Genomic DNA, 12,098 nt, shown 5'->3' with positions numbered 1-12,098 from the left:
CTGATCCCTTTTAGTTCTCTGCTTTCTCTGGGATTTGATATTCTCCATGCTATGTTGTGTGTTGGCTTTAAAAAACTGAAAGTAAAGCTGAGAACCTACATTTATTCCCTCAAATGCTGAAGTCTAAATATTGGGATGTTCAGAGGATAAAAAGAGAATTTGTACCTGAGTCATGTGCATAGCAGAAATTCATCAAGTAGAGAAGAAACTTCTACTCCCTGCATGCTTTCTACTTCTACTCCTGGGCTTGCTTTCCCCAGGAAGGGACTGGCAACTGTTTTGAAGGTTATTGACTTCAATCAAGAGCTCTCAGGTTTCAGGAGAAATCAGGTCTGGAAATAACAGAAAAAAATGAGTTCAGTGAGTCCTTTACCAAGAGTAACTCTTTCTTATCCCCTGATACAAACTCTGTCCTCTTTCACGACCTCGTAGGGTTCCCACTGGCTGAAATTTTGCATGTGCTCTGTATAGGAGCCACTCCAACACCCAAGTGCTTTCTCAATAATAGCTTTCAGCTCCTGGTTTTCCTGTAGCATGCACTGAAGGGAATGAGTTCCTTGTTTCTTACAGTCATCAGAACTGTAGGCCCTGTCCCAGATTTGCATTACATAGGCTTGTTCTCCCTGTTCCTTGGAAGTTTGAGCAAATCTGCCCTCAGATCCCAGTATTTATAGGATTGAAGACAAAAAGAAATTAGATTAATAAGTTTTGGCTTTCCTTAGTTAGTTGGAGATTATCTGTCTGCATTCAGATAGACAAATGTATAAAAACCAGACTAGCAACTACTTGTCTGCTTGCTTTGCCTCAATACTCCTGAGCCTTCTTTTGGCTGTGCTGGGGTTCTTGAACTGTTTGTGCATGCTCTGAACTGAGATCCTTCCTCTGTCTTTGTGACCATTTGGGTCAGTGTTCTTCCGCTCTCCTGGCTACTGCGTGCTCTCCCTCTGAGTCTTTATGTCCTAGCAATTAGACATTATGTCTTTGTTTTCCCACTAGGGAAATTCCATTGTTCCAGCTCCTGGCTCTAGGGAGGATGGGGAAAGACTAAGATTTTCTCTCTTTTTTTTCTGTTTTGCTTTTTTTTTCCCCCCTTCATTTTGTCTTAGGCAAATTTATTCAATGATTCAGGGATATGCCTGTAAATGCTCTCCTGCTCCTTAACTCCTGTAGATTTAGGGAATCTTCTGTATTATTTCTGTTTTGTTTCCATCTTAACAGAGAACTCAATTACAAACAGTAATAACTAAACTAAACCATCTTCTCTCGCCCATGCAGTGAGTCACCAGGATTTTCCATAATAATAGATGAATAAGCACATTTTTTAGGCTTTTAATAGTCAACTATGCTTCACAGAAAAAGGGAGCTTTGACACTTCTTCTGGACCTAGAATCTTCTCCCCCTGCAAGCTTTTTGCCCTGTGGATGATAAAGGGGTTATGCACTTTTCCATCAAACTGAATGTTGTACATCTTGGTCTTATGAGTCAACACAGCTTTTTAACTTAGCTGCCTTGTAAGCAAGATAGCATCTGCAAGATGAAAATGAGAAACAGCTGTAACAGAGGACAAAATAAAATCTTGTTCAGACACTGTGTGGAAATGCATATGATAACTTAGGGATATTCCAAAAACTACACCAGTCTCCTGAAAATTGAAGGGCACTATCTCTTTCATTAATTTTTATGCTGGTTTGAAGCAAAATGTGATCAAATTTATCTGTCCATAGGATAGACACAGCATGCAGTGAAAGCTCAAAGTACTGTAGAAATCCAGAAGTTTTCTCTCTCTGGCAGGACTTTACAGGGATTTCAGTGTACTATTTCATATTACTGGAAAAAATGACAAGTGGAAATGTAAAGCTTGCTTAAAAAAGGTTTTCTCAGTGTAACTGTAGAACTCAACATATTTCTGCTTCTCATAATGTGGTATTTCCCCCAAACTGTGACATGATTGTCCTTTGTAACTCAGTATAAGCACTTCAGATGAATGCAATTTCTATAACAATCACAAAAAAAGGAATGGAATTTATCAATTAACCATTTAAACCATATATGAAGAGTTGTTTTATTGTTTGTAGCAACATTCTGTAAATTGACAAGGAACCAGTGAAATTAAAGTCCCAATGCAACATACTCTTTGCTATCAAGAGCAATGAGTGGTCTTATTAAGAGTGAAGCAGTCATGAGGGGAAACCATGTCGCTGGGGTAAAGAAACCGATATTTCATATGGGTTTGAGAGCCAGGCCTGCTCTCAAACCATTTCAACTTTGAAAACAAGCTCAAGGAATTACCAAAGTCTGGGGGAATGAGGCAGAGCCCCTGGTAGGACAAAACAGTGAGGCTGCCTGATTTCTAAGGGATGGAATGATTGCAAGATAACCTAGAAATACCTTAAAGACTGGTCTTTTCATCACCGTCACCTCAGACTGTGGTGATTTAAAAATGCATGCACCAGTAGGCCACATAAGGAGATAGCACAAACTACCTGTTATTTTGTGCTCGTATTCCTATATTTTACATTTATGGTGGGTTAGTCGGGGCACACCAAATATTCTGAGTTAGTATCATTTGTGTGCCTCAGTGTTAAGATGCTGTTAAATTCCAGTTTCAGATAAAGCATAAAGTTGTTAATGGAGGCACAATATTAACTTCTTTTGTTTCTAAATATTCACTCTTAACTGCACATACGCCTTTTAGTTTAGTCCTCTTTATTAGTATTCCTTGTCCTTGTGATTTTTATGATCCAGACAAATCAGACTGAGAGCAGAATTTTAAAAAAGTACAACATGAAATAGATTGCAAAATAATTTACTCTATAATGTATTCCATAGAGCTATATTGTGCCTATAATAAGCATAGATAAAATCATTTTGATGTATCATGCTTAGCACAGAGGTAAGTGGGCATGTAATTAACTCATTTATTTCGTGTTTCTCCACCTAGTACTACTGTAATTATTTTTCTTAGCCATCAAGTTATTACAGCACAATTTGATTTCAACCTAGTGTATGATTTACTCTACCAGATCTTGTGATTCTGTGAAGGCAAAGAAATTTCTCCTGCCTCTCCATTTCAGCCCCCTCAACATCTGCCCCATTTCAGCAAGTGGAATGAAGCCACTTGACATGCTGCTTTCAAAGTCAGACTGAAAAAAGCCCCGGAATATGCAGATGCATGATTAAGTCTTTGCTAGTGAGAGGTTGTATGTGTTGATTTAAAAGAGCTGCGTACTACCTTTTGGAAATCTGTCTTTAAGATGAGAAAGCCAAAGTAGCCTAGCACTAACTTTATTGGGTTTTGTCTTTGCTCTGTACCAAATCTGCTTCTGAGAGTTCAGGTTTTCATCTGACAGGTAGAGTTGGTATTCTCCAAAGACATCTTAGAAACATGCTGGATATTAAAATGGAACATAAAGCCAAGCTACTGAAGCTTGTTATAATCTCATTGGATGTTTTGGCTGAGTTGCTGTGTGACATATAAAATGACAAGACTGCCTTGAAGACCAGAGATCCTTCAAGGTCATCTTAGCTGGATGCTTTTCTGTGCCCAAGGAATTTGGCAGATTGCAGAAAAACCTGTCACATGTGCTTCTCAACATGTAAATTGAGTACTTTCCCTTTAGAAATCTAAGCCATTGTGCCTGCACACTTGGAGAAATTCTGTGTCCTCAGGAGCATGAAGTTATGTGAAAGGACTCCTCCTTTACTGTGTGGCAGAGACCTTCATTCAAGAGGAACATGGCAGAAATGTTTGAGAACAGGACCAGTCAGTATCAATCTCAAGAACACTTAAAATGCAAATATCAAGATGACTGCTGTACATTTGCATTGTTCGAGAAAACGTCTTACCCTGCAAATGCTCTCTTTCTGCCTTACAAACAAATGTCGACATTGTTTCAGTTGCTGCCTGCACAACCCAGTTTAATCTACAAAGCAGTTGAAGACAGGTGTCAAAACTGATCTGTGCAATTAAGGATGTCACTTTCCTTTGTGTGTTTGCAAAAACACATGGAAAAAACCCCTAAGACCCCCACTTCGTTTGTATGTAAAAATATGCTGGTGATGTTTCCTGTTTCATATTCTATTGCTGTAATAGAAATCTTCTCAAGAATCCTTTCTTTTACTGTGAGGGGTATAAAAGCTATCTGTCTTATCACACTTTCAGAATCCCACTTCAAGAGGTTAAAAAACTCATAATTCATGTGGCTGGCAGCAGCTTAGTTTTCATCCTTATATTGCTATGCAAAACTTCTACTCATGTGGCACAGTTCACCCCCCATCCTGTGGACTCTTGCATCATTCTGTGTTCTGTGAAATCCATAAGGAAAATGTAATTTGTTTGTTTGCGCCTGCCTCACCTCTGGCAGCAGCTGTATGGAATCAAGTGAATGAAGTAAGATTACCTATCTCCTGGAGAGAAACCAGAAAGGATGGTGTCAGTCATGGCAACACAACGCCACCCTGAAAAATAATATAAAACTCACTGCCACTCAATGTACAGTGTCTGTGACTGATCCTCTGCTCATCCCAGGTGTCCTGGAAGGGCGTGAGCATATCAGAGAGTCATTTAGTCTGGAAAGACCTTTAAGATCATCAAGTTCAAAACCAATCTGCAAAACTGCAGGCAAGCCACAGGAGAACCTTTTCATACACTGAAAGTGCAAATCTATGCTTTGAAAAAACCCTGCACTACCTGAGACAATGAGCTGCTCTGATGTTGCACTGTTTGGTTCATTCGTGGAAGTCTGGGTAATAATTCTGCATTCTACTGACTTCATGTGAGGCAGTCCACAAATAAGTTAATAATTCTGTATTTTAGGCAGCATCTGACAAGACCACAGTAATAAAAGGACAGGTCACCTTAGGAAATTGCTTTTTAATGGGCAAACTCAATCCTCCAAACAGAAAGAAATAGCAATCAAATATATGATGTTTTAATGAAAGGTATAAGCAAAAAGAACTGAGTTGGAAAGGCAACTTCTTCACTTGTGACTTAAACCCTTGACTTTGACACCTTGCAAATTTGTTCCAATATACTTTTAAAATAGAGTGTGTGTTTTAATTTTTTTGTTTCCTATCTGATACATTGTTATTCTCTTGTAAAGAATAGATGTAGGTACAAAGGTAGATGCCAAAATTCAAAGAAACATTGTGATACTCCTTCACTGTTTAAGAAACTAATTGATTTTTTAAGAAGAAATTATTGTACTATTTTCCCTTTTAAATGTGATAAACTTCATGTTTCAGCTAATTTCACTGGAATGTATATAGTAATGCTGCCTGCTTGAACACTCAATACAGATTTAGAGCAGTACAAATTGATTCGGCAAATGAAGTCTTTTCCTGACAGAGATGATTCAGAAATGAGAATCACTGGCAATAGGACTGGAAATTCAGTCACAAGCTGGAAAATAGCTCTTCTCCCACTTTAAGGAAAGGGGTGAGCACCTTAGCTGGTTGCTACACAGAACACTCTCTCTTTTCAAATATCATCTTACAGTTACAAATGTGATTTCTTGTTGAAATTAGGGAAGAAAGATGACAGTGTAGTTGCCCAAAGTGCAAAATTTAAAAACACCAGAGTATTTTGCTAGAAAGGTATTGTGAAAGTTTGCTTATCTCCTCAAGTCACATGCTCCCATGCATGAAAGCATCAGGAAATATAGTTCATTTAGCTGGCCTCTGCGGGTTGTGACTACAGGCACAGTAGTAGAGACAAAAGACACCATGCTTCATACACCTGCATAAAAGGAGCCAGCAATTTTCAGGCTGACCAAAAGTCCTCGTGTGCCAGCCAAGAGATGTGTCCAGATTTATGATGGAGAGTGTGCTAAACTTAAGGGAGGGATGGAATAAATTACTCTGTTGTTCCAGCAACGAAGAAACAGCAAAAAGGTCATGTTTAAGTCACATTTTTCTCCTGATGCTGCTCCCAAAATGATACTCTATAAACTCTTTATTATTAAACTGATGTGCCTATCATTAGTTCTCTTGCAGCCCAAGTTCAAGAATATTAACCTTTTCTGTATCACAGACAGGTATTTATATATTTTGTCTCTTCCATAAACCAGGAGCTCTTTTTATGTCAAAAATATTACTTTTACACCAAAACTGCTTTGGTTCCTCTTCACATTTGCCAGATTACAGATTAAGTTTATACAGAGGTTTAGTAATGTAAAGGAGTTTTGCAGTGACTTTCAATAAAAATGAACAATGCATAAACCCTTTCCTTTTTCTATATATCCCGTAAGTAATTGACCTTATTTACTACTTGGCATACAGGCTATGTTTTCATTTGTGTGAGATTAACCAATATTTCCTAAAATAACTCAGCCTGGAATACCACATAGAGGTTTTGGCTTTATCAGGCAACAATAAACAGTTAATGAGATCTTTAAGCAGATCACATGTCCCTTCTTCCTCTTGAGAACATGAAAATCAAAGCACAGTCTTTTTCTATGGATGCCTTCAACTTCAGATTATTTACTTCTGGCATATCTTCCTGCTTCAAGGGACTATGAGCTTTTGGAAAGGGAAACAAGGTTTTCCTTGTGGAAAGCTTGGTGCCATTATTTCTAGTCCTTGGAGATGAGTGGACATATTTCCAACAATTAAACACTTCTGTATCCTGTAATAAAAAAGATGAAAGCGTATTCCTGGTTTCAGGAATTCTGCACTCACAGTTTCCCAGGAGGGAAGTGCAATGCGGTACAGTACAGTGCTCCTTCCTACACTGTGTTTCTGGCTTCTGTGGCATAAACCCTCTATGTTCAGCACTCACCCATGTTAGAACCTGGCCAGTTGTTCAAGAATTATACCCATTTTGTTCCTCTTGGTTGGCTGAGTGCAGGTTTCTGAGAAATTCTCTGTGTACCCAGTTAAATAGATGTCAAGCTGGGGTTTTTTCTGGGAGGAAAAAAGCATTCAGGCATAAAGATTCTCTTCTGTAGCATATGACATGCACAGATAAAGGACAAAGCCATTTCATTTCTTTAAATATGATGGCATGGTCATTCCTCAGCCACAAACAATCTTGTTACCTAACTTTTCCCCTAAATGAGCATTATCTTTTTGCTGGTTCTTTTAAGTTTGAATTCTACTTTGAAATATCCTGTAGTACAGTCAGATTTTTACATTTTTCACCGTGTCTGAGTCAAGTCTCAGTTGTCTCACTCCAGGGTAAAAGAGAATGATAAATTCCCAAATGGTTAGTCACAAAACAAGCACTCCAAAGACTGTTTTTATTGTGCCAAAAATTAAAATCTTGACACCAAAAAAAGTGCAACTCTGCTGTCACCTACCTCTGCTACCAAACAACTTGTCTGAATGAGTACAACTTTCCACTTCAGCCACAAGCTAAAGGCGAATATGGTCTAATTGTCCTATATGGGCCTCTAATTCTACAATAGATCCCTTAATGAGTTTTTTGTTCAATATTTTCCCACATTTTGCAAACCAGTTGTAAACATACTCAATCCTCATTTTTATCTCATCTGTGCACTGCAACTGATTTCATGTTTTCTTTGAAATTGAGTAACATCATTCATGAAATTTCCTTCAGATGTATGGGTGTCATAAAGTTTACAGAAAAAAAAATCCTTGAATTAGATAGCAATCACATGAGGAACACTGATGCCTCACTCTAAGAAAATAAAATATAAAATAAAATTTCTTTAGGGTAACTTGTGTTGGACAGTCATTTGCCCTACTGATCCTCTAAACTTAAGTTCCACACTGTAGAACTCATAGCCTCCAAACCAAAATGCAAATTTTGTTACACTTAACTCCCCTTTCATCTTGTAAACTATTCAAACTCTAATCCAGACCTGCCCACTCTCCACCTCAATTTTACATAAATTATGCATAATGCCTACATAAAGGATGCACAATTGTTCCAGTTTCCCAGCTTCAAATATGCATTTGAATGAACATATTTAAGAAAAATGTTACTACTGCTGTCTGTCCAAATATGTGTGACAAACTCACTGTTTTTGAAATTACTTCATGACAGAAAAATCTTTGAATTCTTTCCAATTAGTTGAAGTCTTTGTCAATGCATGGCAATTCTTTGGCGTAAATTAAGTTTTGCCTCATTTTAGGTGAACAAGACAGACTGTACTTCAGCAGCAGGGAACAAAGCTTTCAAAGACATGCCAAAGAACTGCTTCTCATTTGTAAAAAAAAAAAAAAAAAAAAAAGGGCTTTGTGAAAATTACATTTGAGATACACTTGATAATGCAAAAAATCCACAAGTTTTAATTTGTCTCAGCAATTTTTGACTGACATTTCAGAGCAGATATTTTGACAGATTTTGACCTATTAACTCAGAACATTCTGATGCATTATGAAAAAAGAACATTTTCATTTGACTCTTTCAGAAAGCCTGAGCAATACTAACAACAAAAAAGTAAACATGACTCTTTTTTTCAGTTGCTGAATGAAAAATGATATTTTAAGTTAAACCTATCCATTGACATTGTTTGAAATGTTTATACTTTTTACTTTGTGTTCTCAAAAACATGGCACACTGAAAAGCTGACAGTTTAGTTAAATGTCTTACACAGTTTAAATATTATCCAGGAAAAGTTTAAATTTAGGATTAAATGATTAAATTTCTCTTACAATAGTGATCTTGTATACACCATGTCTTAAGTATAAAAAAAAGCAAATAAAGTCTGATTTGTTTATTGTAGACCAATATTATATAGATTCCAGTCATTTCTTATAAACTTCTTGGGTTTAAAGTATCAATTTAGAAACCTGATAAATATCACTTATTTTCATTCCTTGGGATTTTTTTTCATGAGGGCTTTATACTAGCCTAATTATAAAAATGCAGCTTAAAGTAACAAAAATTATCTGCTAGTAAATTTAATATTAAAATGAAGGGGTTTATGCCTAATTTATGCCTAGACTTACCTGGAAAATGTGTTGAACAAAGTGCAGGGTGATTTCGGCTACTGAAAATGTAGGAATTGAGATTTTCTTGATGTCAAGATCTGTGTATTTCTCGTATATACAAAAACTACAATCCATCCTGTGGGAAAAAGAAAAAGAAACAAACATGGTATTGATGTGAGCACATAACTACTGTTGTATCAGAAACAGCTCAGGGGAAGAAAGAGAATAGATACCAGTATTCTGTGGGAAGAAGAAGCTTTTCCCCCTTAGACCAAAGACTTCAACCACCGGCATCTTGCTTTTGAAAAACACCATCTCTAGGTCTGTGACAGACACAAGCAGCATCAGAATCATCCATGTTAACCAATTTTAGTCGACTACAGCTTGGCTCTCTTCCCAGTTCTCTTTGGTGGGGAGTGCCCAGTACACAGAGTCCACATGGACCTCACTGAGTCAGGGTGTTGGTGGGGAAAGGAGCAATGTTCAGATGTTATCTTGCCCACCTGATTATGTCTCTCTCACAACTGAAATGTAATCTAGACAGTTCAAAACCTGGGCCGCATTGCAGCCCACGCAAGAGGATTATAGTGCCACTGCAAACATCTGCAGTAATGCAGAGGTTGAGCTTCTGAGCACGTTCCTCCTGCCTTTATCCTTGGCCCCACTCTCTGTTGGTGGAGCCTAGAAGGGCTTCCCAAGGGAGCAGCCTGCAGCTGTCTTGCACAGATCCTACGCCAAGGCAATTTTCCTTCAACAGGAAGCAGGCTTTGAGAATACCTTATACATCCTCAGCCCTCTACTCTGTAGGAAGACACTGGAACAGACTTGGGAGTATTTCTTAGCCACTCTAACTACACTGTTTCCCTTTATATTGTGCTAATGGGTAACACTTTAGTGCTGACTTGGAAAAGTGATTGATATTTATTGAATTCCCAGTGCTATTTCCTCTTCAGTTTTGTCTTGGATTGCCCTTTCCTGTCAAACTATAGCCTCTTGTTATAGGTTGGCAGATTTGAAGAGATTGTAGTCTTGAGTATAGAGACTGAATAACATCCTGTATGAATGACATCCAACATGCAGCACAGCTATACATAACTACTAAATCAATTACTGGAAAGTGCATGCTTTTTCTTAATTTCTGCTCTAACAATGGTTATGTACAGAGTAATCATCAAGAAAAGATGTAGCATAAATCACAAATTACTTGAACAACTTCCTTAATATTTTTCTATTTCTTTTTCTGTGTCAAGACAAAAGACTATAGAGTAAATCAATGATCAAGAGGCTTAAAAGTGCCAGTGGTGTGCCCAGACTACAGTGTGAAGTAATGGGTGTACCCACAGTACTCGACGGAACATTGTATAGAGACCCCTGAATGTGGACAACCAAGCTGATGTGACATTTTGTAACTTCACTGAAATATTAGTGATCTTGCCAAACAGAATATCTTTACAAGTCCATCTATCTTTTTAAAATAGACCAATTATTGTTCTTGGCTCTACAAAAAAACTGTGGAGTGACTTTCTTGGCCTTTTCTTCTTGCACAACTCAGTTCCCGTGTTTTCCTGCTGCAGTGCCCAAGATCATTCCCTCGCTTTTTAAACTGCTATAGTTAAATTGAAGAGATTACAAGAAAGCATACATCATTCATTCATACTTAACTGGATATATTTCATGCTGTTTAGGAAACAATTAAAGCAGGGGCATGATTTTATAAAGCAAAACAAACTGAAGTATCAAAGCACTTCTTTGTGTAGTGACTAACAGTGATTTGCCCATTATGAATTCCTGTGCAAGAAGTATTGGAGATTGGACTTCAGCCCGTTTCACCACAGTAATACATCACCACTTTTTCACTGTTTTTCAAAGACTCCTGTTCTGGTATACTTCAGCTGAAAACAAAATAAAATATTTCCCCCCAAATCAAGATTCCAGAATGTTTCTTCAGGGCCTTGAACCTCTTTAGAAAATGAGTCATCCACACGCTTTCTATCATACAGAATGAACATCTGTATTTCATATGGATGAACATACAGATGTTCATACAGAATGAACATCCATGTTCTGTGAGAACAGACTGAATGTCCATATTTCAAGCAGAGCAGCAAGGTACCTGAACATCCCCCAACCCCACCATGCCCCCGAAGCTAGATGTTTCCACTTGTATCTGAGGCATGTGAGGCAAAGCCCACCAATTAATCTGATAAACTAGTGATGATCTTGTTCCATTTTAATCTAATACTTGTGAAAAACCTTCCCTTGTTCTAGTTTATTATTAGTTTCAAGGAAAGATAGTTTACTAGCTCTTCATTGTCTGCAATGAATACACTTATGAGGGCTTCTTCTGCACATCCCACTAATGATGGCTCAGTGACAGAAGCATCTCAGTGTATATACTTTGGAAAGTAGTTTTCCTCCCTTCATGTTGATAATCTGAGCCAAATGCCAAAAGGTTGTTGAGACTGATCTTTTTTTTCCTTCCTTGCCACCATTGTGGGTATTGTTAAAGAAAGTAAAAGCAAAATTCTGCTATGCAGTTTGTCCTGCACCTGTCTGCCTCCTGAACTGTTTCCGACCAAGGCAGGGAACATTATGAGTGCATGACTTTTGCTTGGAGTCCAGCAGGAGATGTCATGATGCAGCTTTTCTGGGAATCTATTCGGGGCAGAATGAACAAGCTGGGCTAAAACCTGTTTGGAAATATGTTTTTCCTGTCTTGAGAAAATGAACCCAGCAGCTTCCTCCCAAATGCTGCATTTGGAGGCTGGAACTATAAGTATTGAATGGTATGCAGTGTGTGTAGGAATATTTAGACCTTCAGTGTATTTTTGGATATTGGTCCCTGGTAACAGGCTGGGAGCTTCCATTGATGCTGCAGGCTGCCAAGCTGTACTCTGCAATGGCACTAGGCTGTGATGGGTTTTGCATTACCCTTAAAAGCACTGCTGGAAGAGACACCACACTGCTGGCTAGCAGCATGATTTCTACACACACTGATTCAGAAATGGAGCAAGCCTCCAAACATGTCAGCACTCCCCCTTCCTCCCTGAACTCCTATTCCATCTCCAACAACAGGAGTATACTCACGTCACATATCTGAATTTCTGCACACAATTTCTGTGCACCACTCCTGGATGCCAGGAGATTCTAGGCACAGAGACATAATGCTGTTTCTGCACATTTCCATGTCTCTTCCTCAT

General features: G+C 38.2%; 1 long non-coding RNA gene across 2 annotated transcripts in view; it reads right to left on the bottom strand.

Moving 5' to 3' along the window:
* Nucleotides 1-2,214: 2,214 nt before the first annotated feature.
* LOC136292950 (uncharacterized) overlaps nucleotides 2,215-12,098 on the bottom strand; it is a 34,698-nt gene continuing 24,814 nt past the window's right edge. The window contains exons 2-4 of one of the 2 annotated variants that reach the window (XR_010722012.1): nucleotides 8,917-9,034; nucleotides 6,779-6,903; nucleotides 2,215-6,625 (exon numbers count right to left, since the gene is read on the bottom strand). This is a non-coding gene — a long non-coding RNA (uncharacterized lncRNA). The remainder of the gene's footprint in view (nucleotides 6,626-6,778; nucleotides 6,904-8,916; nucleotides 9,035-12,098) is intronic. The other variant, XR_010722011.1, reaches the window with a different exon arrangement.

This window comes from Chamaea fasciata, unplaced genomic scaffold (assembly GCF_029207755.1).
Source record: "Chamaea fasciata isolate MVZ Bird 193981 ecotype frontalis unplaced genomic scaffold, bChaFas1.0.hap1 SCAF_8, whole genome shotgun sequence".
Lineage (NCBI taxonomy): Eukaryota > Metazoa > Chordata > Aves > Passeriformes > Sylviidae > Chamaea > Chamaea fasciata.
This window is presented reverse-complemented; position numbering and strand designations above follow the sequence as displayed.